The sequence below is a fragment of the Hetaerina americana genome, unplaced genomic scaffold (assembly GCF_022747635.1).
Source record: "Hetaerina americana unplaced genomic scaffold, ioHetAmer1.1.p SCAF_1, whole genome shotgun sequence".
NCBI lineage: Eukaryota > Metazoa > Arthropoda > Insecta > Odonata > Calopterygidae > Hetaerina > Hetaerina americana.
Genome location: NW_027286069.1, coordinates 4,282,752 through 4,305,881, shown reverse-complemented (window position 1 = coordinate 4,305,881; position 23,130 = coordinate 4,282,752).

Sequence of the window (23,130 nt, the reverse complement as noted above, 5' to 3'; positions counted from 1 at the left end):
CCTGGTAAGTGGGCGAAGTTACTAATGGAATACAGGAGAGTACACATATTATTATTTTGTCACCCATAGATAATCCCAGCAAATTTAGCTTTCAATATTGATTCGCAATTAATTAAATCAATCAAGTATTACTGGCATCAGACAACGTCGACGTGTTAGCTTAAGAGAAAAACACGTTTGACTCAACCAAAGTGGATATTGCTCGTCGCAAACCCAAGCCTACTCTCTTTCTCCCCCTCCATCCTTTCCTCTCTCCCATCCTCCTTCAAGAATGCCGTGATGGAATCCGAAGGATTAGCCCTCCACATCGGGCCTTCTGCACGTCGTCGGCCCCGTCGCCCTCCCCCCAACTGCCAATTCGCACCTCCCCGTCGAAAAGGAGAGAGAGAGGTGGGGTCGGGATCAGTGGGGGTTAGGCAAAGGAGCATATTAGCAAATGCGAGGCAGGTACCGCCTGTGCCGGCAGGAGTGAGTTTCGGCCCTTTCCCACGCTCCTCTTCGCCCTCTTTCGCACACTTGGCGAAACAACGGATCCTATCCTCCTCTCCGCGACTGGGGGAGGAGGAGGAGGGAAGATTGAGAGCAGGGGAGTGAAAATGAGGAGCAAAATCTGCTAAAAGTCCCTTTCTCACCTCCTTCTTCTCCTCCTTCACGGTGATTAATACCCAGCGTGCAGAAGGTGGCGAAAAAAACAACACCGCAAGCGACCCCATGGGGTTCGAGAGATGTGGAGGGGGAATGTGGGAGGGCGAATTTGGTTGGGTGCAAGGAAGGTGGCGGGTGGCTGGCCTGGAAAGAAATGAACGCACGAAGAGATGCAGGGGGCGGAATGGCGGAGAGAGGCGACTCCATTGTTTTTTTTTCTTATGTGGACATAAATCAGTTCTCATCGGAAATGGGAAGCTAATAAAAAGGGCCGGGTCCTTGAGGATGAAGAGAATGAAAGTAAAGACGACATTCACAGCAGGGTCCTATGCTGTCATCGCCTGCACTCAGAAGTAATCCACTCTCTTTTACTCCTCTATATCTTTCTCCCTCTAACACCCAATTTAAAAGAGACTATTTCTAAACCCTTGCCTGCCTAAAAAAATGAGGATGCTTTGCCCAAATCCCAAAAATTGGTGTGCAATGAAACGTAATAATAATGTGAATGCTCATAAACCCTCATCATGAATGATTGTGGGAGATTAATTTTGAATAATAGTCTCTGAGATACATGTGCTAACGATTGGATAGATTTTTAAACAACCTCTTGAATGCCAAAACTTTATCATTGCTCATAAAGTCTATATTTTAGATGGGTATCAAAGATACTGATTGACTATCCTTCTTGATTGCTTATATATATATATGATTTTATTCTGTATTCTCATTTGTCACCATGATTTGATATTATTTTCTCTAATGTAGTGTTTTCTTATTTTATATACTTCTAACGGCAATTTTAATATGTTTGTTCAGCTTTAATAATTTATTACAGGGAGCTTTGTTCTAGTAGGACCATTATTATACCCCAAAAAAGTTTCTTTCCCCTTTCGAAACTGAATTTCTTTATGCGAATAAGGTAGGACAGCGAGGGTGCCACCAATTGTAAGTTACGTTTTATTCCTTTGTCACTCAAATGTCCCGATTGAAAACTTTTTCATTCCCTAAAATATTTCTTTAGTCAAACAAATTTTTCTTGGTTCTGCAGGTTTGTTTTAATTATTCGGTTTTGTTTATTCTCCCTATCTCACTCTTTGGCCAAAAGAATTGCTATAGGGCCTCTAACAAAGATCAAAAGCGACGAAATGGAGTCTTTAAAAAGAACCACTCTACTGAGCAATATACCCTGCCCTGAATATTCTTACGTCAAAAATTCATTCAGCGCCACCTCCTCTTTATTTGGTGCACGACCTCTTTGAGCTTAGTTTTGAAAATTATAGATACATGATTCTGCTTAAAATACTATTTATGGCTAAAAATAATTGATGTAAGATGCTTAACACAATTCCCTGCATAACATCTTTTATCCTTATACAAAAAGTTAACGTACGCCATTGGTCTAATAACTCCATTGCTCCCAGGTGACTCATTAAACTCCAATATAGTATATTGAGAAATCATATCATATGCACTAGATATTACTGTTAGAACTAGTACAGGGATTTTGGTTTTTCCTCATTAAATGTACACGAAGAGGAGTAGTAAATAACGGAAAAGAAGTCATTCTACTAGCCATAAGGATATCATTCATCAAATATACATATATCACAAATACTTCTACTCTGTTGCACAACTAATCCAATTTATTACTATTTTTAAAATTTCTCATTTTTATATTTGAGTTTGAGTGAATTACTAAGGAAAGGATGATGTTGGTGGATATTTTCGTAGGCATTATATTTTATGGTGCAAGCACGTATATTTTTCGTCTAACCTGTTTGAAGGTTGTTTTGAAAGAATGGTCACTTATATTAAAATTATGCGGTGAACTTGATAGAAAAAAAAACCAAAACAAATCACCCAAATTCCTAGAAGATTTCCGAGTTATCCATAGATACGTATATTGTAAGAGTAGATCATCTTAGATTCGGATATCCCAGTTCAAGAAATGACGCGATAGTGTCAGCTGTAAAAATGAGGTAACCAATGTAAGAAAAATAAATAACCAGAAGTCTCATGATTCATCACTAGAACGAAACTTATTAGCAGATAAGGGCTATTAAAATCCATTATTAGTCCAATTAAATATTTTCATAGTTTTTTTTATTAAAGAAATGTTACATGGACAGTAGCGTTCTCCTGCGCTACAGTTACCAATGATTCTCGCTCACAGTGAGTGTGCCAAATGCATTGTATGCCAAATGTTATTCGCTTACAATATACACGGGTATTCTAAAAGATATATTAACATTTGGATGATTACATGAATAAATGCTTGAGCATAGAAGTATCTTGGTGAGTACATTAATTCTCATTTGAATATTTCAATTTTTCTTTTAATCCTCAAATATCCCTTCCCATGGTTTACCCATTTTTTTGGAATGAGATGAAACGCTGATCGAACGAAATCTTTCGACAACATTTCTTCTTCAAAAATGCCATAAGTCGCATTAGCCCATATTAGAATTACTCCGAAGAAACTCTGACGTCCACATTGTTTGATTTAATTTCCCTTTAATTCCCTGCCTATCTCGCAAAATACTATTCCTGCTCCTAAGGTCTTCTTATATCCGTCTTATTCTCTTTCTACGCCTAAGCTTGATGGCCCAATAAATTCTCTATGTGTTCTTTCCGTCTCTATTGAATCATTTCTTTTAAAATATCTTTGCAAAATTTATGGTCAAAATATATAGTCTACTTTGGAAATTAATACCATTTATTTGTTACCTTGAAGGGAGACTTAAAAGCGTGGTAGGCATGTAAGAAAATCTCAAAGCTGGATAAAAGCTCCCGGGTTCCAAACCAGAATACACAAACTCGACAATGTGTCTGTGTTTGAATCATTCGCTTGACCAGTATCCAAACCGATGACCCTGGATCGATATTTGGCCGAATGTTTTAGTCAGATAAGCTGCCGGGGTGTCTCCTAACAACATGAAGTGATATTGTCGCATTGTGTACACACCAACGGGTGACCCTGCCATATGATAGTTTACGATACGACACGTTTCACTTTAACCGGGAGTTACCTCTGAACAATTCCAGCCAACAGCCAAGACACATGTGATTTCATGGCTATCAGAGCTTTCTGGAAAACCGCGGGAAGCATTAGGAACGGAAGCGATCCCCAATGCTGAATGCGTGAAAGTCACACGCCATGACTAACGCCGCACCATCCCGAGGGAGGAGTTTGGATTGCGCCACGCTTGCATTCCTGCCTTATCCGAGCGGCACACGACGAAATAGCATCACTATTACACCCGTAATCCCAGGCATTAATCAATCGACGCCTGTTGGCATGGTAAACCACCCAAACAATGTAAAAAGCTAACCCAGCCACCATGTAGTTTTAATGCGTTTTAGCAATCTGCTTATAAACTTGGGTTTATTGGCAAATTAAGGTTAAATCGGTCATTTACGTTAATTTTTCATTCTCCTAGGAATAGGCATTAGTTATATGTTTTGTTTAGGGTTCTGCCTTGTTAAATAGGAGTAAGAGTAAATATTTCCTTAAAACCTTTGAGATTTTCATTTTTTTTATTAGTATTAAGCTTAGAATGACCTAAAGGAAAATATGGTTCAAAAAACTTCACTCTAGGAGTAAAATTTTGCAAATAACCTCAAAGATAAATAGTGAGTTATCTGCAAACGGTTAAATAATACTAATTAGCACAAACATACATGTATATCTTCCATTCAGCAGCTGCATAAGTCAACTTAATGCCTATCTTTCATATTTCGCTGTATGGTATGAAAAATTGAATGCTGTGCAGAGAGAACCTGTGATGTTAATTTTCATGACAAAGCATCTCTTGCGCTTTTTTTTAACTCCGTTGTTTCTCGATTTGACGAGAGAGAAAGGACTGCTACACGTCGGACGCACCTGCTACCAGAGTTCTCCTAAGGATTTCAAATAAACTTTACTACTGAACTGCCTTTCTCGTTTGCAGTGGCTCCCGACGGCCTGTACCCTTCTCATTGCCTCCAATTTGCAAGACTTGGCCGTTTCAATTGCTTCGAGATCCGTCTCTCTCCCACTCCAGCATTCGTTCTATACACACGCAAGAGGCCCTTCCCTCCGCGATGGGGAAGAGGGAGGGAGCGAGCACCCGGACTGCGGATGCTGAGGAAACCGCACTCGGATGCAGAGGATTTCCACGTGAAGGATATATGAGTGTAAATATGTATCCGAGTTGGAATGTGGGTGTATCTTACATAGGCACGTGGGCGGAGAGAGGCGTTTATTGAGCGTCCCTGGGGAAGGGTCCTGGATTAAGGAAGGAACGGAGAGAGAGAGAGGGATAGAGGGATGTGCGGAAGGGCAACCAACTACATCCATGGAAATGGAGCTGAGGCGGCCCAGCCTCATGTTTTATGACCTTGCCATAAACAAAATTATGACGAATTTTCAAACAGAAAAGAACCTTATCACAGTGGGGATCAAGATGTAAGAGTCAAGGCCAGATTTTTACGGGCAAGGCTTTCAAAACGGAGCAGTATGGAGGTCAGGGAAGGTTAAACCATCAATTCCTTGCAGGGGTGTCTTCAATGAGATAAGGGCAAAAATGATGACATGAATTAGGATGGAAAACTGTATCAGAATCATGAAGGAGGCGTTTGAAAATAGCTCCAAAACCGCAGATCTATAAAAATGTTGAGTATCATCCTTTCCTATGAACAGGAGATGCAATTACTGATTATGACTAAAGCATGGATTGACGAGGCTGGAGAATGAAATTTCGGATTTGCATCACTGTAAAAATTCGAATGTTATTTGCTATAAAAATAGAGAATCAGGGAATTATCTTATTACTATACGTATCCAGCGTGAGCGGAATCCGTCAGTTCCAATATATTTGAAATTTATGAAGGGTAAATAATCGATGAAGGCATTAGAACTAGAAAAATAGAAGACATCGTTTTGTGAGTGTTCTATAAAAACGAGCCCAATACCTAGCATAAGATAATAAGGTGACGTGATTTGTGAATAAATAGCATAATAGACATAAATAACAAACTTGAGCTTAATTTAGCAAAGTGAGAAGAAAGGTCTCTAATAAGAAAAAGATACAAGCACAGAGGGTGTGGGAATGAAATCTGTGAGGTACCATAATCGTATGACAAACAAATACCCATTTAAGGATTGTGAAGTGAGTGAGAGGTCAAGAGAAAAAACTTGAAATTCATGCTTTCAAACGCTCTATTATACATGCAGGATCGCCAAAGACGCTCGTATTTTCCGGCCTCTTTAAAATTCTAATAAGACATATCTAACGTTTAAAACGTGCCGCTGGCAGTTTATAACGCTCGTTTTTCCCCTCTCCTTAACCTAATTCACCCGGCAACACACCAATCTCCCAGTATACACTGACTATATTTTACTTTATCTGCAAAGTCATTATTCTCCACAGTATGGAATACATTGGAAATATTACCATTTGTTCCCTGCTGTTGCCTGATAAGAATTGCTTTTCCGTTTCTTTAATACATTTAACTGTGAATTTACAAATAAAGACACTATTTGAGTCCAACAAGCTAAATATTTTCCATAATATGACTATAAAATTCCGAATTTTCTCACTAACATTTCACGGGAACCCTGGATACCCCACCTTTAAAATTAACAAAAAAAGGAACTGAGTTGAGAAATATGGAATCTTTCGCAAATGATCTTCTGAGAGGATTGTGAATATTGGAACATATGAATAAATATGTGAATTAGGCTTCCTTAGCATCATGCAAGACACTGAAATATTCACTGCAAAGGTCAGTAATTAAAAAGAAAGCCAAAAATCACCATATTTCCGGACAAATGAATAATAGTTGTGCGGATAGAAATTAATAACTTTCCATAATAAACCAAAGAATTTTAAAATAAATCCAAGATCGAGTAAAAAAAAGGCAGTGTCTATGCACCTAATTATTGGACTTAAAGTGAAATCACAACTCATCGTTAATTCTTTTCTGAAAGTAGAAATTAAAGCCAACGATGTCCCGAGTTATCAAATGACTGGTTATAAGAGGTGAAAGGAACACGAGACATGAATTAAGCACCAAGGAAAATTTTAAATATACGTCATTTACAACGTAATACAGACCTTTTCACAGTTCTATTGAGCCAATTGAAGATATGAAGGCAAAGGAAGGATGCGATCAGTCACTTCAGCAAAACCGAATTATGATTGCAGCGTTCTTCCCCGAAATGAAACGCATGCAATTAGTGAATCACCGAACCCTTAAAAATATGTGATCGTATACAAAAATAGATCGAAGAATGTCTTAAGGTAATAATTTGAATTTTTATACAAAACTAAATAATGATCTCATAATTTTAATAATACGTAAAATTATTCTTTTAAAGTCATGATGTAACAAAGTATTAAATGTATTTGGAAAGAGTTTTAAAATGAAATATTCCAGCAAAAGGCTATTTCGCGAAGAGTGTAATTGACAGTCGACCTCCTTAAGAGCTTCCTACTGAGGTTTTATTATAATCAAGCGAGTGAGAGAATTTAAATGGAAGTGGAATATTGAATGCAAATTTGTGTGAACATATATATATATATATATATATATATATATATATATATATATATATATATATATATATATATATATATATATATATATATATATATATATATATATAACGATTGTACGGAAAAACTCACACGAGCGGCACAATAATGGACTGACACAATATAACACAAATATAATAGAATAGCAACATTTAAAAGGACACTCACACGGATAATTGTTCGAGCTTTCCGCCCTCTCAGAGGCCCTCTTCAAGAGAGACACTCTTGAAGAAGGCCTCTGAGAGGGCCGAAAGCTCGAACAATTATCCGTGTGAGTGTCCTTTTAAATGTTGCTATTCTATTCTATTTGTGTTATATTGTGTCAGCCCATTATATATATATATATATATATATATATATATATATATAATATATATACCTGTATATTAAAACAAGAGAAGATAACTTGGCCAAGCATTAAAGAAGATGGGAAGTGTTTGAAAAGAAGTTGAATGGGAGGCGATGAATCGTCGGCAACCTGTGAAAGGAATGTGAAGCCTTAGCAACCTCGCAAAATAAAATGAACGCAAAATTAAGAAATAAAATAGGAATCCAACGCTGAAGAGAAGTTTGATATACGAAAACTTAGGATAAAGAAAAATTTAATAAATTTATGGGTCACCGAGATTTAATGCCCCAAGCGAAGCCCACAAGGGAAAGCACCCACCCACTCTGCGAAGGACGCCTCAGATGTCCCACCACATACCATAAAGTTGTGTAAACCCGAAATAAAATGTTGATGAGAAATTTTGTCATGGCACATGAGATTCCAGCCCGGACGAGAATGATGTGGACAACCATTTTAAACGCCAGCGAAGAGAATGTGGGTGTCTGGGGGAAGGGGTGGGAGGGGGTTAGAAAAACATGCCTGGAACAACAGAGTAGGGATGAGAGTGGGCGGCGGTTTGTCGGGCGGAAGTGAAAGGCAGTGGCGGCTCAATCGCAGCAAAACCTCGGTGTCGCCGTCATGACTTCACGACGCTTCGACGGACCGCCGCTTCTGGGGGTCCCTGGACCCCTTTTCTCCGGAGAAATCCGAGAGGGGCGAGGGTGGAAGGAGGCATGGGGGGAGGGGATTGGTAGAATGAACCCAAAAGCATCTTCGGTGAGAGATAGGAAAGGATTTGAGTGAGGACTTCAGAAAACAAGCGAAAGAGAAATTAAGACAAACATGAAAGTTTAAAAGGCTATTTCTCTTCGGTGGGAACCCTTAAAATCCATTTTTTTAAATAAACATTGAACATATTAGGAACAACACATCCAATTCATTCAAATGGAGGTTTTTTCTGACTCACATCTATCCAGTTTGGATATATCCTCCAAATAAACCAATTTAACACACGCTATAATAAAACGGAAAAAATACCCTTTTTTACACTCTGCAATTACTGCATTGTAATGAATATTAGCGAATAACTACGTCAAAAAGTTACTGTCGCGGCACCTCCCGCAGTTTCTTGTAATTTGGAAAAAAATAATTAAGGAATCATATATTATTTTTCTTGATTAATATGCATAATAAACATAATTTATCATGTTGCCAAAATCATAGCTGAGAGTAATATATTGATTAATTAAAAACCATGTAAAAAATTAGGGCTGATTCTAGTGAAAAATATTGCATGGGTTTACTGTTGACAGCCAGGGAACATTTATAACTTACGTTACATTAATGGGCGAGACCAGAATAAAGATTTTGGGGAAAACGAATAAATATCTTAACAACAAGAAATTTTCATGATAATGGGACCCTTTTTCTCATTCCTTATTCAAAGTTAATGGAGTTACAAAGAAACGTACAAGTTAACTGCTAGTCGATTTATAATTACGTTGGAGTGTTCTGTATGCAATGACCAGTAACCCTAATAACTGATGACCTAACATGCACTCCAATACACCGTTGTGTAGACTTACATGGAAATATGATAACAATCCGCGTGATGCCATTACTTATGGATTTAAAATGGATAAAAATGTGCAGCAATCTGGTGGCTTTCATCTAAGGTAGCGAAAACACACAAAACAGCATGTATTTCTTCCAACTTCAAATTAATAACTTGTGGCTAGGGATGTTGATTTCATGCGACGTCATAATTAATATGACGAAGGAAAGGCTAGACGAGGGTGAAAGTAAAGAGCAAGATAATCAGATAGGAAATGGCGACCATGTAGTGTGTTGAAAGAGAAAAAAAATTAGGGGGCGCAAGAAGGTCACACAGTCTTGAAGGAGGGAAGATAGAGGGTGGCTTTGGGGAACTCCTTCCAACGGGTTATCCATGAGCGTCGGTCTACGGGATGGGATGTGGAGAAAAAACATCTCTCTCATTCGAAAGCACGTCGACGGCTGAACTATATCCCCCACGAGAGGCAGGGGGAGAAGAATCAAGGGCGTTGGATGTCGTCCAAAAAATCTCTTTCGCTCCTCTCCTTTTCCCTGGCTACCCTTATCACGTTCGGCCCACCTCTCATCAGCAGCACTTTCTCCGTCTCTTTAAAGAGAATGCTTTTCAACTTTCTTCCCTTCAATCAAGAATGACACAGAAAAATATGAACACGCTCACGCATTGTGGAGCAGAGGTTTTTCAGCTAAAACCTTCCCATCTCTCCCTTAACCCCTGCCTCCCTCGGCCTTTTCCCGCCCTCTCCCCTCCGTCCTTTTTTACGTGCTGGGATGAGAGGGGACAGTTTTTTCTCGTACAGAATAGGTAAAAGAAGCTACAAGTCAAACCAAATGAAATAATCCAACTCCTCTATGTCTCCTTCCATCCTTCTTCCTTTCCCTCCTCTTCTCTCCCTCCCTTCCCTCTGCCCATTCCCACCTATCCCTTCTCCTCCCCACCCACTCTCGATCCTTGATCCATCCCTCCTCTTCTATTTCTACCCCCCATCCCTTCACAGATACCAATCCTTTATTCTCGCCCCCCTCTCTCTCTCTCTTTCTCTTCATCATCTTTGCTTTCATATTCTTCCTTTTCGACCTGACCACATCTGTCTTCCTTCCCTCTCTCCCCCTCTCTCTCCTCTGCCGCCTCCCTTCATCCCTCTCTTCCCCTATCCCTCTCTCTCTAGACTCACTAATAAGAGTCAACCGACCTTCTTCTAAGTAATCATTTGATCTCTACTCTATTCTTTGCCCTAAGTATTGCATTTGCGGCTCATTAAATTAAACTTTGGTTCCGAGAGTCCTTACATATTCATCATTTTCCCCTCTCTTAGGATTAGTATTAATACTGATCCAATAGACTTCTTGTCAATTTCCTCCCTCACAAATGCTACGAATAAGCCCGTGAAAATTTTTTCTTCCACATTCCTAAATTATAGATTAGTTCTGAAGACTTATTAATATTTTAAAATATCGCAAAACAAATTTCTAAAGAAATTCATTATTTTCTTAGGCAACTAGGAAAATTTCCGCTGTGAAGGAACAGAAAAATGTCCAGATATTAAACGAAGTCTATTTATCCTCAAAGGGCTACTCATCGTTAAAGAAACGGACAAGGGGATCAAGATGTTGCGGTGGCTAACGTACTGACTTCCCACCGAAGAGACCTGGGTTCGAATCCTAGATGCGACAGATATTTTTCAGGGGTATCTCGATCCCTACTTGAGGCGTTTTGTCGAGAGCAGTTTGAGTGAGTACGACGTCCCTCGGCTGGGCCGTTTAACTGCGGACCCCTTGGCGCCTTTCGATAATAGTAGGCTAATGCCGACACCAGGTTTCTCTCCACCCTTCATCCTTTCCTGTCCACCCCTAATGTCGCAAATGAACTCAGCTGTCGGTCGCCTCCCCTGAATACTACTACTACAAATGGGAAAGTCTTCGACCGGTACCAGTTCAAATATAAATACAGCTATGGGCGTTGTCTCCAATGTTTTCAGCATTAAAATTTTTCTACATTGATAAAAAACGTGCTTACATTCCCTGATATGGTAATTAATTACGGTGGAAATACGTATACGTAATATGAGTCGTCCTGAGTGCATGAGGCTCCATTTACATCGAAAAACGTTCTTAATTGATAGAATATTGGGTGATGTGTACATTTTATAAATGAAACAGGACGGTATTATTGAGTCTTCTGCTCTTAATAACCATTCTGGCAAGCTCTCTGGAGTAATTTTTACGATTCGTCCTTAGCAACCTGGGTATTAATTGTCTCTGAATTCACCTTTTATCTTTATGACTGAATTTTTGCTTTAAAATACCGCCTTCCCTCAGCGGAACACCCTTTAACGTTCAGGTTTAATAGCCCGGAATTAATTTCCTTTGTTTTCCAAATATTCAATGGGAAATACGTTCTTGACACACCCCTCCATATGTCTGCGAGTCATTCCTTTGCTGTTGAGTCTTTTCTATATAACATACTATCACAACGCCTGTTTGGTCAAACACTTCTGTAGCATAGATCGGCGAGTTAAGAGCCTAAATAACTTATAAAAATAGATCAATACTCAAATAGGCAAATTTAGCGATAGTAAAAATAATATTTCTGGCAATAGAGCGCATAAAAAAGTACTCAAACACGGAACCTCAAAAAGATTTGCACAAACCCGAAAAATCTTAGTTAAAGTTCAGCCCTCGCATTCTTTATCATTTGTGTCTTTAATTTTTTGTCTTTTTGATTATTCTATTTATTGCTAATTTTTTACTCAATGCGAAATTGCAATAACTGCAACTGTTTGCGTAATTTTTCAATTTTGTATCCATTCCATTAACTCCTAAATCTTAAGTGAGTGTTTCCTACATGTACATTTTTTTACCTTCGGATATCTTCCTATCAATTATTACCTCGCAATCATGAAAACCTACGCACACTAATTTGTATTTCTAACTACTTTCTCGCTATAGAGGTAATTCAATCCGAACGTTTTTATGAAACCGTTGAATTCTTCCAATTAACGTCCATTTCTTGCAGTAGAAACACGATTTTTTTAAAATTAGCTTAACAGAAAAAGATTGGAAGTATCAATATGAATATTGTTCCCATTTATTATTGAATTTTGAATCCATTTTCTGTGCCATTGGCGTTTACCATTCAACTAAACAACTCGTGTTGGTCATTGTAAATCGAGGGAATGTCGCATTGGAGCGCTTGCCTCTTCATTCTGTTTTTTCATGCTCATATCTGCGTGAGTTTGCGGATTATGTTCCGTGTTGCCCCATAAGCCTTCACCTCGACTTCTTCAATTTCTTCGTTTTTTACATTTTTTTCTCTCTCTCTCTGTCCTTTTTTTTGCATGGATTTTTGCCATCTGGCGTTTCTGGGACCCGTATTCCATTGGAACGCGAATGTGGGAGAACGAATTGGAATTGTGAGCGGCTGCGGAAAAAAATTCCAAGGAGAAGAAGAGTAATAAAAAAAATAAAATATAAGGCAGGCTTGGATCCTCTCTAAAAAAGTGTCGGTCTTCTCTCCTTTTCTCTCTCTTACTCCTCCTTCTCCATAGAGAATACACCTTGAAATCGATTTCGAGCACCGAAAAATGCTTTCTTTGTTTGCATTCGAGAACTCACTCCTCTTTACTGGCGCAAATGGACGGGCGATTCCGTCGACGCTTCTGCCGAGTGTGTGCGCGTGTGTGAAACGGATTAGGAGTGCGAGGGAGGGAGAGGTAAGTGAACGGAATGGGAGGAAGGAATTGCCTTATCGCCTCATTCTCGCTTCCGCGATCGAGTGCCGCGGGTTTGGGAGGGGGGGGGATTTTAGGCAACCTGCCCAGAGGCCACCTCATCGTTATTTTCCCTCTTCTTCCCAATTTCGACGATTTCGTCCCCTTATCTCCAGTTTCATTTGCCTTATCCTTGTTGAATTTTTTATCAAAGTATATGCACACTCGCTGAAGTGTCCTTGTTCGCTCTGATTATGACTGCCACAAAGTCAACTTTTTTATGAGGGATTATAGAGATATATATTAATAAGCTATCTAAAACATTATTCCGTGATAACAGGGAAGTTCCAGAAGTAATGCTTTTATTTTTTAAGTAATTTATTGAACAGATTTGTTAAAACACTTCAAATTCTTCAAAGTACTGTCCTTGGGCTTCTATACATTTTTCCAGCGACTCTTCCATGACCGGTACGCGCCCTGGAAGGTGTCTTCGGGGAACTCTCGCTAGGTCTTCGTCACGGCTGATTGGATATCTTCTATGGACGAAAAACGGGTTCCTTTCAGACCTGCCTTAATCCGAGGGAACGAAAAGAAGTCTGCTGGGGTGACGTCAGAACTATAGAGGGGTGGGACAGCGTTGACACCTGGTGTTTGGCCAGGAACTCGCGGACTCGTAACGCGTTGTGGCAAGGTACGTTGTCGTGATGGAGTTGCCAGGTAGTGGAGGTGTCTTTACTCGACCTGATGACCCTTTTTCGGAGTCTTTCCAGCATATCCACGGAGTAGGCAGCGTCAACTGTCTGTCCTTGAGAAACAAACTTCTTATGGACCACACCTTTACTGTCGAAAAAGACAATGAGCATTGTTTTTACTTCTGATTTACTCATTTTTTTCCTTTTTGGGCTTGAAAGACTGGTCGGTGTGCCACTCAGAGCTTTGGCGTTTTGTCCCTGGGTCGTATTCAAAAACTCAGGTTTCATTGCCAGTGATGATGTTGTCCAAATAATCAGGTTCATTTTCAATGCATTGCAAAAGGTTCACTTGAAATTTCCATTCAGTTGGTCTTTCGTGAAACGGTCGGCCTGCATATATTTTAGTATGGATCGTATTAAATTTTCCTCGATTATAAATTAAGATCTATTCACAGAGAATTCATGAATTTTTCTAGGTAGATATACAGAGGAAGTTGACTGAAAGTAATGGAGAATTATATAGTATTTTCCTAAATTAAAGCTAAGCTAGTAGCCTTTTCAACTATTTTAAATTGGCCATATCATGTTTGCATATATTTACACCTTATGCGATTAAAATTTTTTCAACAGCACCAATATTTGAAAAAAAATGAAAACATGTTTATAGATCTTTATTTAGGAATGAAAACGTTAAACGAGTTTCTTATTATTTAATAAGATTTTACCGAAATACGAATCTCGTAAAATGCGCATTTTTGTTACGCATACTTGCGTAGTTAAAGTAGCATACATTATTTGAAAATAAATACAGAAAATAATATATATTTTGACTCTAGTAGTTGGCGTAGTTGCCTCAAGTATCTAGAGGCGCTGGGTTTTGTGCGGTCTGATACGTCGAGTCACACTTAACCAAGATTAACCTAGATCGAGACTTGTTCAAAACACCGTGTTTAGGGGCGTTAAAACTAGGTAGAAAGAGTATCGGGCAGTCTTTGCACCAATCACGCGTCTTTCACGCACCTAGAACCTTGCTGCATTTACCATAACGAGACCTTCTGTGCACCCACCTATTCATCCGCGATGACATATGGGGTTTGTTAATGCTCTGTGGCGATTGAAATATATAAATTAATCATGAGGTAGGCGCAATGTATTGTGTTCTCATTGCTTTCAGTGGGAACACAAGGAAGTAAATACCGATGCATATGCGTCGGGCCTAGTACCTAATTACTGAATTATCGCAACACTGAAACTCATGTTCCTAGGGTTGAGTTATTCAGTAATAAGTACCATTGAACATTTAATTTGTTACAAAGTGCCTCTTGAGACGATTTATTCCCAATTTTGCACCTCATGAATGACAGAAATCACTTAAGAGAGCTTGAAAGCATAGTTACAAAGAGAAAGAGACAAGTGTATCTCTCTGTCTCATTCATAAAAAGAGAAAAAAAGAAATTAATTCAATTTATACCCTGTACTTTTACTTCCTGGTCACATACGTACCACTAGACAATGAGATATGGCACATAGTGGAATTTGAATCGATATTTTGCGTTATAAAATCAGCGTGAGCGATGAAGAAAAAGCTTAAACGTTTGAATTTATAAGAGGCAATAGACAAATGCTCAAGTTCAACCACAACGAGAATATTCTCGGAACACATCAAAAAGGGAAACTCAAATTATGCATGTCTTTAGCGGTCTCTCGTCTTTGCCGAGGTGCTGCCGAGGGCATCTGAAGTGCTAATTTGAGTGGGAGGGGCGGGCGAAAGCATCCAATCCCCTCACCGCATTTGAGCAGAATTCTTCCCCGAGTGCCTCAAGGGCGAACGGCTTTGTGGCGAACCCCGTTATTGCTCTGCCGTGGTGCTGCTCTCATCCGTCTGGGTTAAAAGCATTTCATACACACATCCGCGGGAAAAGAATTAAAATATGCATCCTATTAGAATCGGTAAATGCACCATTCACCCCTTGGTCTCTCCTTACCTCGTCGGACGCGAGGATTAATCAGCGGGATAATGAGATGGAAATGAGAATTGAACAAAAAAAAACGACGGGGATGGAAAGGAAAATAAAATCCTGGTCTCCCGGCGCACCGAGAACTCAGCGGGAAGGGTTGCGGGGTGTGGGGGGAGGGGCGTCGGGGGAAAAGGGGACGCGCATACAAAGGAGGATCCAGCATTCCCGGACGTTAAAGCTTCCTGGAAAGAGGCTTTTGTGAGGGCGCGGGAGAGAGAGACATGGGGGTGGGGGGGGTGTGGGAAAGCCCTGCTCCCTCTCCCTACCCTCCCTCCGTCCCCCACTCCGTCAGCCCCCGGCGCCACTCGCACTGCCACCTGGCAGTAGTAAAATGGAATTTTCAGCGTCCGCCTGCTCGTGGCCATATCTTCCGCGCGGGGCTACTCACTCAGCCCGGAATCATTTGGGCGGGGGAGGGGATGGTTCGGAATCAACGGTCGTCCGGGTTGGAGGACGAAATGGCTGAGGAGGATAAAACGATGCGAGGCGACCCTGGGGGGGGGGGGCGGAGGAGTCGGAACGAGGTCGGAGGGTAAGAGGGAAGGAGTGGGACTTGGCGCAATTTATCGTGCTTACATTCTTTCACAGGATGGGTGGATCGGAATGTTTTAAAGGCTTTTTGGAATAAAGATGGAAGGAGGAGGAGTCCAATAACGTCTTCGGGTTTTGTCCCCCGTCGCCTTCGGTGCAAACAGCGTTTTACATGCTCACATTTATCAATGTGAATCAATCAGATGTTTCTAAAAGCAAGGAGAATAGGTAGTCTTTCCAAAAGACAACCAAATTTTTTAATGAAACAGATACAACAGCCTACCAAAAATATCTTAACATACTTTTATTATTCCTTTAAGTTTTTATAAACAGATTTTTGCAGCTAAAATTTTTTCTTTCCTTTTCTAGCGATCAATGCTAAATTATGTTAGAGCAAATGCCCTATCTCGACTTGTTCATAAAGTTCGACTGAAACGAGCTTTCTTCTTATAGACTTTCCCCGCTATGTTGGTAGATGCAAGGGGCTTTCTGGTATTGTGGCACAGTGAACAATTTTGGGTTTCTGAAGTTTGGAGAAAATCACTACGTAGTACCTACAAATTTTTTCTGTGAACTTTTTTTATAAATTATAATATAGTGACAGGAATTCTGCTGAAATCTCTCACATATTCATCAAAAACTTACCATAGGTTGTACGACTAAACCATTTCACATATTCTGGTGTTCAAATGATTTAGGCAAAACAAATCCCGACAGCGTCAAGGCCATGATGCATGCACTTCTCATTCGACTGAATATCCAGCCGTTGGCTTGAATGCAGAAATAAATATGCGCGAATTTATGCATAAGAAAGTGAATTGAACAGGGTTGATGGGTGAAAAACGAAAGCCATGGACGATACCCAGTCCTTCCTTTCCCTTCAATAATTTAGTGCCGTTATGCCCGGACAACACATGCTACCTCGGGCACGCGTGGGGGCGGGCGGAGGCGGTAGGGAAGGGGCGGCGCGGGTGAGTGTCGCGCGTCACACTGCGCTGGGCCGCAGTCTCCCTCCCCCCCCATTCACCCCCCATTCACCCCCCACCATCTCATCCCACCACCGCCGCCGCAAATGAATAAACAATGTGGATCAGGGGATTGACTTGACCGCCCTCTTCCCACGCCAAGTTTTCGCCAAATTGCAGTTTAATATGCCAAAAACCATTATATCTGCTTTTTCACAACACTCCCTGCCCTCTTTCTCTCATAACACTCCTGCCTTCCCTGTCGTGGAAAACTTGCTTTTTTACGCGGGAGCGAAAGATTGAGGGGACTGCGGATGACAGGGCTCGACGACGCTCGCCCGTGACGGACCCTTGACAAATCTCGCCACAACGCTCCCCTCTCTGAATTTTTCAACTTTCCCATTCGCTTCCAGGAGCTTCCATTCTTCTTATTCCCCTGCTCCTTTCCTCCCCCCACCCACCCACACACACTCACCCTCCACACCCTCGTGCGTGGGACTCGGATCATATCAACGCTTATTGCAACGATCGCTAAAAGCTGAAAAGACCGTGTCTGGAGGTCACTGGACATCCATTGTCACGACTCTTTAATGCGAAGATTAATAAAACACAGAACTTGAAAACTTTTGGGTCAAGAGGCATGGGTAAATATGTAGCTTTTCTTTGGTGTAATTTATTCGACTGAACGTGGCTAAACGTAGACGAGTTTGCAGATATTTAGCTTCTGTATGTAGTTGTTTGAATGATTAGATCCAATTTAATCCAATCCAATGAACGTATCTTTTTGGGATTTCCTCGTCAGAAATTTTATCTGTTGGGCATATTTTCATAAGAACAATCTCTGGTCAATAGCAGGCGAATTTTTTATAAATATTTAACGACAGGCATTATCAGTGGCGTTTATTTGAAACTATTATCTAAAGAAAACTCGAGAAAATATCTTGAATTTCCAATTTTAACTTCCATGCTCTATTTTCTCACTCATCCGCATACTACCGTTAGGTTCATTTTTTAAAGCATTTTCATACTCTCAGATTCTCTATTAATATCATTGAGTAATGAATGTTACATTAATCGCAAACCATATTTTTTATAGGTTTCACAGGTTATTATCGCACAACTATCGGTGCCTCTTTACCAGGAAAAAGTATTTCATTACCTTAATTCCATCTACCACTTCTTCATAATCAATTACGGATTCACGGCAATAATTTGTATCACAAATCACATCGTAATAATTAAATCATATTTAATTTCAGTAATCCTTCACTGAATACTGTCTCCATTTTTACGGAATAAGCTGATATGAGTATTTACATTTTTTGGAAACAACTAATCTTTTTTTTTTCAAAGTTTACAGAACAAAGGTATTAGTTTTTTCTTGAGATATTAACTAATTTTGCATGCACTAAGAATAATACGCTTTTATATGATCTTCTACTTCCTGATTAATTAAAAAATGTGTTACATTAAAATTGAATTACATCACAATAATTTTGTATTTTCATAACTGGGATTCACAGTTGAAAGGATAGCGTTACAGGTTCGAGGTTGATTACAGTGAGTTCACCTTCGAGGCACAAGAGAGCCGTGAGGGAAATACTTTGACCAGGGATGTGAGAGGTGTGTTACGCAAAGTGAAAGTTTGCGTTCGTATGATAGAAGAGTGTATCCTTTCCTCTAAACTACTGACGGTGGATTGTATTCCAAATTGCTTCTTGGCGGAAGGCCCATGATAGTGACTTTGACAAAGTCCTTCGACGAAAACTTTAGATGGCGGATCCAATGAACTGGATGTTATTACAACTGAGCATAATATTCAAAAAAATAACCTTAAAGCCCCTTTGCCGGTTAAATATTTTATTAATTGATAAAACCTTAATTATTGATTAAGTTCATGACATTCAGGTCTTCCTGAATTTCTCATGTGAATATGTAGTGAGTGAATGTCAAATTTACTCATTCAAAGTAGTTTTTTATGACTTGCATAGCTATTTCCGAATACAATTATACTCTTTGCCATCTTTAAAAGCAATTTTGGGCTTTAAATTTGACTAAGAACTGAATTTATGGTTGATTATTTCGTTTCACTTCGAGTGATGCTTCACCTACTATGTTGCCAGATGCTCGGGACGAGTTATTGATTCACACAACGAAGTATTAAAATTTAGAGTAATTCGTAATGATTGTAGATACTATAAAATGAGCTAAGGCATTACTTCCCAGAAAATCATTTACGCTCACATTAGCACGAGAAAGAATGATTATAGTATTTTGATATATAAATATTGGTTAATATCTGAATGATATGCATCAAGTGGAAGTGAGAACTTATCTGAGCATAAGTGCTATGCATGTGTTAGTAACATACTTTACTTGCGTATTCCAGATTAACAAAAATTAAATCTTTATAACAATTATCCATCTTGAGTATATAAATATAAATATATAATATATACATATATGTATACATATGTACTATGACTCAATTTAATATAAATCATAAACATGCCTATGATTTTCTTTTCCCCATGTTTGGTTACCTTTGCAAAGTAATTTGAGGATGCCGGTGCAAAGCAGTTTTCTGGATGGAAATGTATGGATATTTTGGAATTCTGCCCTCTGTTAGGTCTTCGTCAAATAAAATACACGGTGAAAGGCTTCAAGAAGCATATTTGTGTATTTTTAGATGGATTCCACGTTTTTCGCAGCACACTGAATAAAAGCACGCCAAACAATTGACTGGGATGTATTCGACGCGCCGCCCTTCGAATACTCCCATTTTGAATATCACTTACGGAATGGATTTTGTACTATTCCTTTGTGTTTCATAAACTTCGATATTAATGCAACACCAACACCTCTGTATTCGAAGAATTCAAAACCTTTATACAAATACTGAGAACTGATTCATTCTTTTCAACGAAGGCCTATACGTATTTTTGAAGGAGTGAAAACCATTGCGCACTTAATGGATATGAAATATAAGATATTGGAACTACATATATATATGTATAGGGATTATATATATATATATATATATGTATATATATATATATATACATATATATATATATATATATATATATATATATAGGGAGAGAGAGAGAATAGAAATATAACAAGATTATCATGTAAAAAAATACCAAAAACATGAAGAGCTGACGAAATATTTGTTAGATTGCACATTGTGGTAGAAATTTGAAGGGATGATAATCAAAGTAAGGTATAATTACAATGAACAATAATGCAGTTCAGTAAAATGCTAAGAGTTGTAAAAGCAATGGGGCTTTACAATTTCTCATATTTTCGTCCCTCATGCCACTCATTATCGGTGGTTCTCAAGAGCACTTGTGTCCTTCACAGCTATTACAAAAATCATGACAGTGGTAAGGCCACCGCAAGCCGCATTGCGTAGTGATCACTGACTACGCTGGCGAAGCTGAAATTTCCCTGGGTGACATGCGCCCTGGAAGTTCCTAAAAGTTTAAATATTTGACGAGGGCTGGATCCACAGAATCCATCAAAAGTCACTCATTATGGTTCTATTTTCATGATCTTAAAATAGCCGCGTGGCACTCAGTGCGATACACGATGCTGGACTTCTACACCCGCTCCTCATGGCCAGGGGGCGTCAAAGTAAATGCTCCTGTTTTTTTTTCAATGGTTGTTTTCGCTGTGCGCCATGTGAATTTATTATCTCATTAATTTAAAACGAAGAGGCTTTGATATTTATTCACCCTTTCCTACGATTGATCTACCATCTGGTATGTATATATCTGTCAAAGTTTCATATCGAGCGCATGTAATACATACAATCTAAAGTTACACCCTTGAATCAATTGAACAAATTATGAAACCTTTTCTCGAAAGCGAATTTTAATATTATCAAGGGACGCCGTATATTCCAAGGACAATTTTTGTAGTGTAAATATGGCTTAATGGTGGTAGCGCATAGTGGGATGGATGCTAGGTTTTTAAATTGCTAAATAAAATTTGCTTCACTAGGCATGTATCCATAATATGATGATTGGTAACTGTGGTTAATATTGGCCAGATTGCGTTAATTATTTTAACAGTTGGCCAGTCATGAATGTTTCCCTTTCTCAGTATTGGCAGTACTGCCCGGCTCGGCGCTAGTGGATATTTTCCGCGTCCCTTGGAATCAATTTGTAAACGACCGGCGAAAAACTCATCCAATTAAATTTTATCGGTTTCCTCTCCCTTCCAATTCACCAACTCCAAATCCTTCCTTCTCCCTCTCTTTACCACCTCCTCCTCTCCCTCCCTCTCTTTCCCTCCTCATATCTCTTCCTCTATTATTGCTACCACATATGCTTTACTGTGAGTTCCCCATCCTCAGCCTTTCTAGCCATTACTGGAGTGAATAGCCGTATATGAAGAAGACCAATCTGCAATCAGTCCAAGACCACGCACGTATACGACAAATGAATGGAAATGAGAATAAAAATACTTTATTTTCTTCAATGTCCGAATGTTTCGTAATGGAATTATATTTCTTCTCTTACCAATTATTGCGCAGAGTAAAATATGTTTCAGAGTTTTTCTACACCAAAACAAAAAATGTTGTTTTACTTATCCATTTTAGATGTTTCTCACGCATAGATGTTATTATGCCATTCTATGGGAACTCTCGCCATGAATGGATAAAAAGATATAAAAATATTGCATTCCGGATTGTCAGTACTATTGACTAAAATTTTCAAAGGAACCAAAAATTTTGCATTGTCTTTTTAAAGCTTGGATGCTTTTGGAAGCTCTATGCATAAATATATCGCCTAGTCCTGAGCTGCTGAACATAAATGGCAATGCGTCACTTGTCGCTCCTCAGGCCCTAAGTATTCTTTCTGAATCCTATTGATTCCTTCTCATACTTATTGCCTAAGGCACACGCAGTATGAGAAATATTTTGTTATATTCGAGAAAGTATTTTTTTAGAACCGCAAACGCTTTTTGGCCATATTATTTTGCTCAAAATTTGCACGCCCTTTTAAGAAAAGATTTTTACATGAGTTTAAAAAAATATCTGCAAATTCACTTGTTAAAATTAATATGCATAAAATTGTTTAAAAAAACATGAACACAGTAATCAACCCGAAGGTCGCTTTGGTAGGTGATGGTAGAGTTCACCCAGTACGCCCGACGGCGTGTGAAATTTACACATCAGGGTAGGGGGGCCAGTTCCATTCCCTGTGCCGCTTATGGCTTCCCAGGAAGACTTAGTACCCGAAGAATCACATAGCCTCGGTGGAGCTGTAGGTACCGAGAGTGCCTTGCCCGAGAATTGAACCCGGGACCCTCCTGTCAGTAGTCCAACGGTCTACCCCCTAGACTACCGCGACCCACATAAATTGGTTTAACACATTGAATTAATTGTGAGAAATATTTTCTACTCTCCCTAAATTGATAATTTTTTCAGGATGACTTTTTTCCGTTCGTTTCCGGATTCATAAATCATATATTCAATATTATGTATAAGCAAAAGGCTCACTGGGCGTATTTCGCATGCTGTCAAAGATTAACATTATTCTAAATGGAACCGAACAAATGAATGAAACAAATTATAAGTCAGATTCATAATGACAGAGATTAAGTTAAATGGATTACATTACTAGATTCTTGAGCTACTATGTTTTTATAAAACCTGAAATGAGAATTTTGCTCAGTTATTCTATGGATGAGCTGTGCAGTGGATATGCTTACACTATAAGGTCAACTAGAGACGGCGGTTAAAACTAACTTTTGGAATGATTTCGACAGATGTTTAACCGTTCACTGGTGCAAAAACTATCGCAACAATCTCGCAAATATTAAGTATTGGCACATTCCAAAGCCGAATTTTAAATATTTTTGTCACAAAAAAATTTCATCTGGATATTACTTCATGTTTATTTCAATTTGAGGACTCTGTAAGAAAATAAACGGATGGTAAATATCCTGTTTCAACTAATAATTTCCTTTGGCCGCGTACGAATTTGCGCTTGCTGAAATAGACTCAACTTATTCGCTCATTCGTATGCAGTTAGCCACTTGCTGCACCCGACGCAACCCTTGTAACCATTATAGGTCC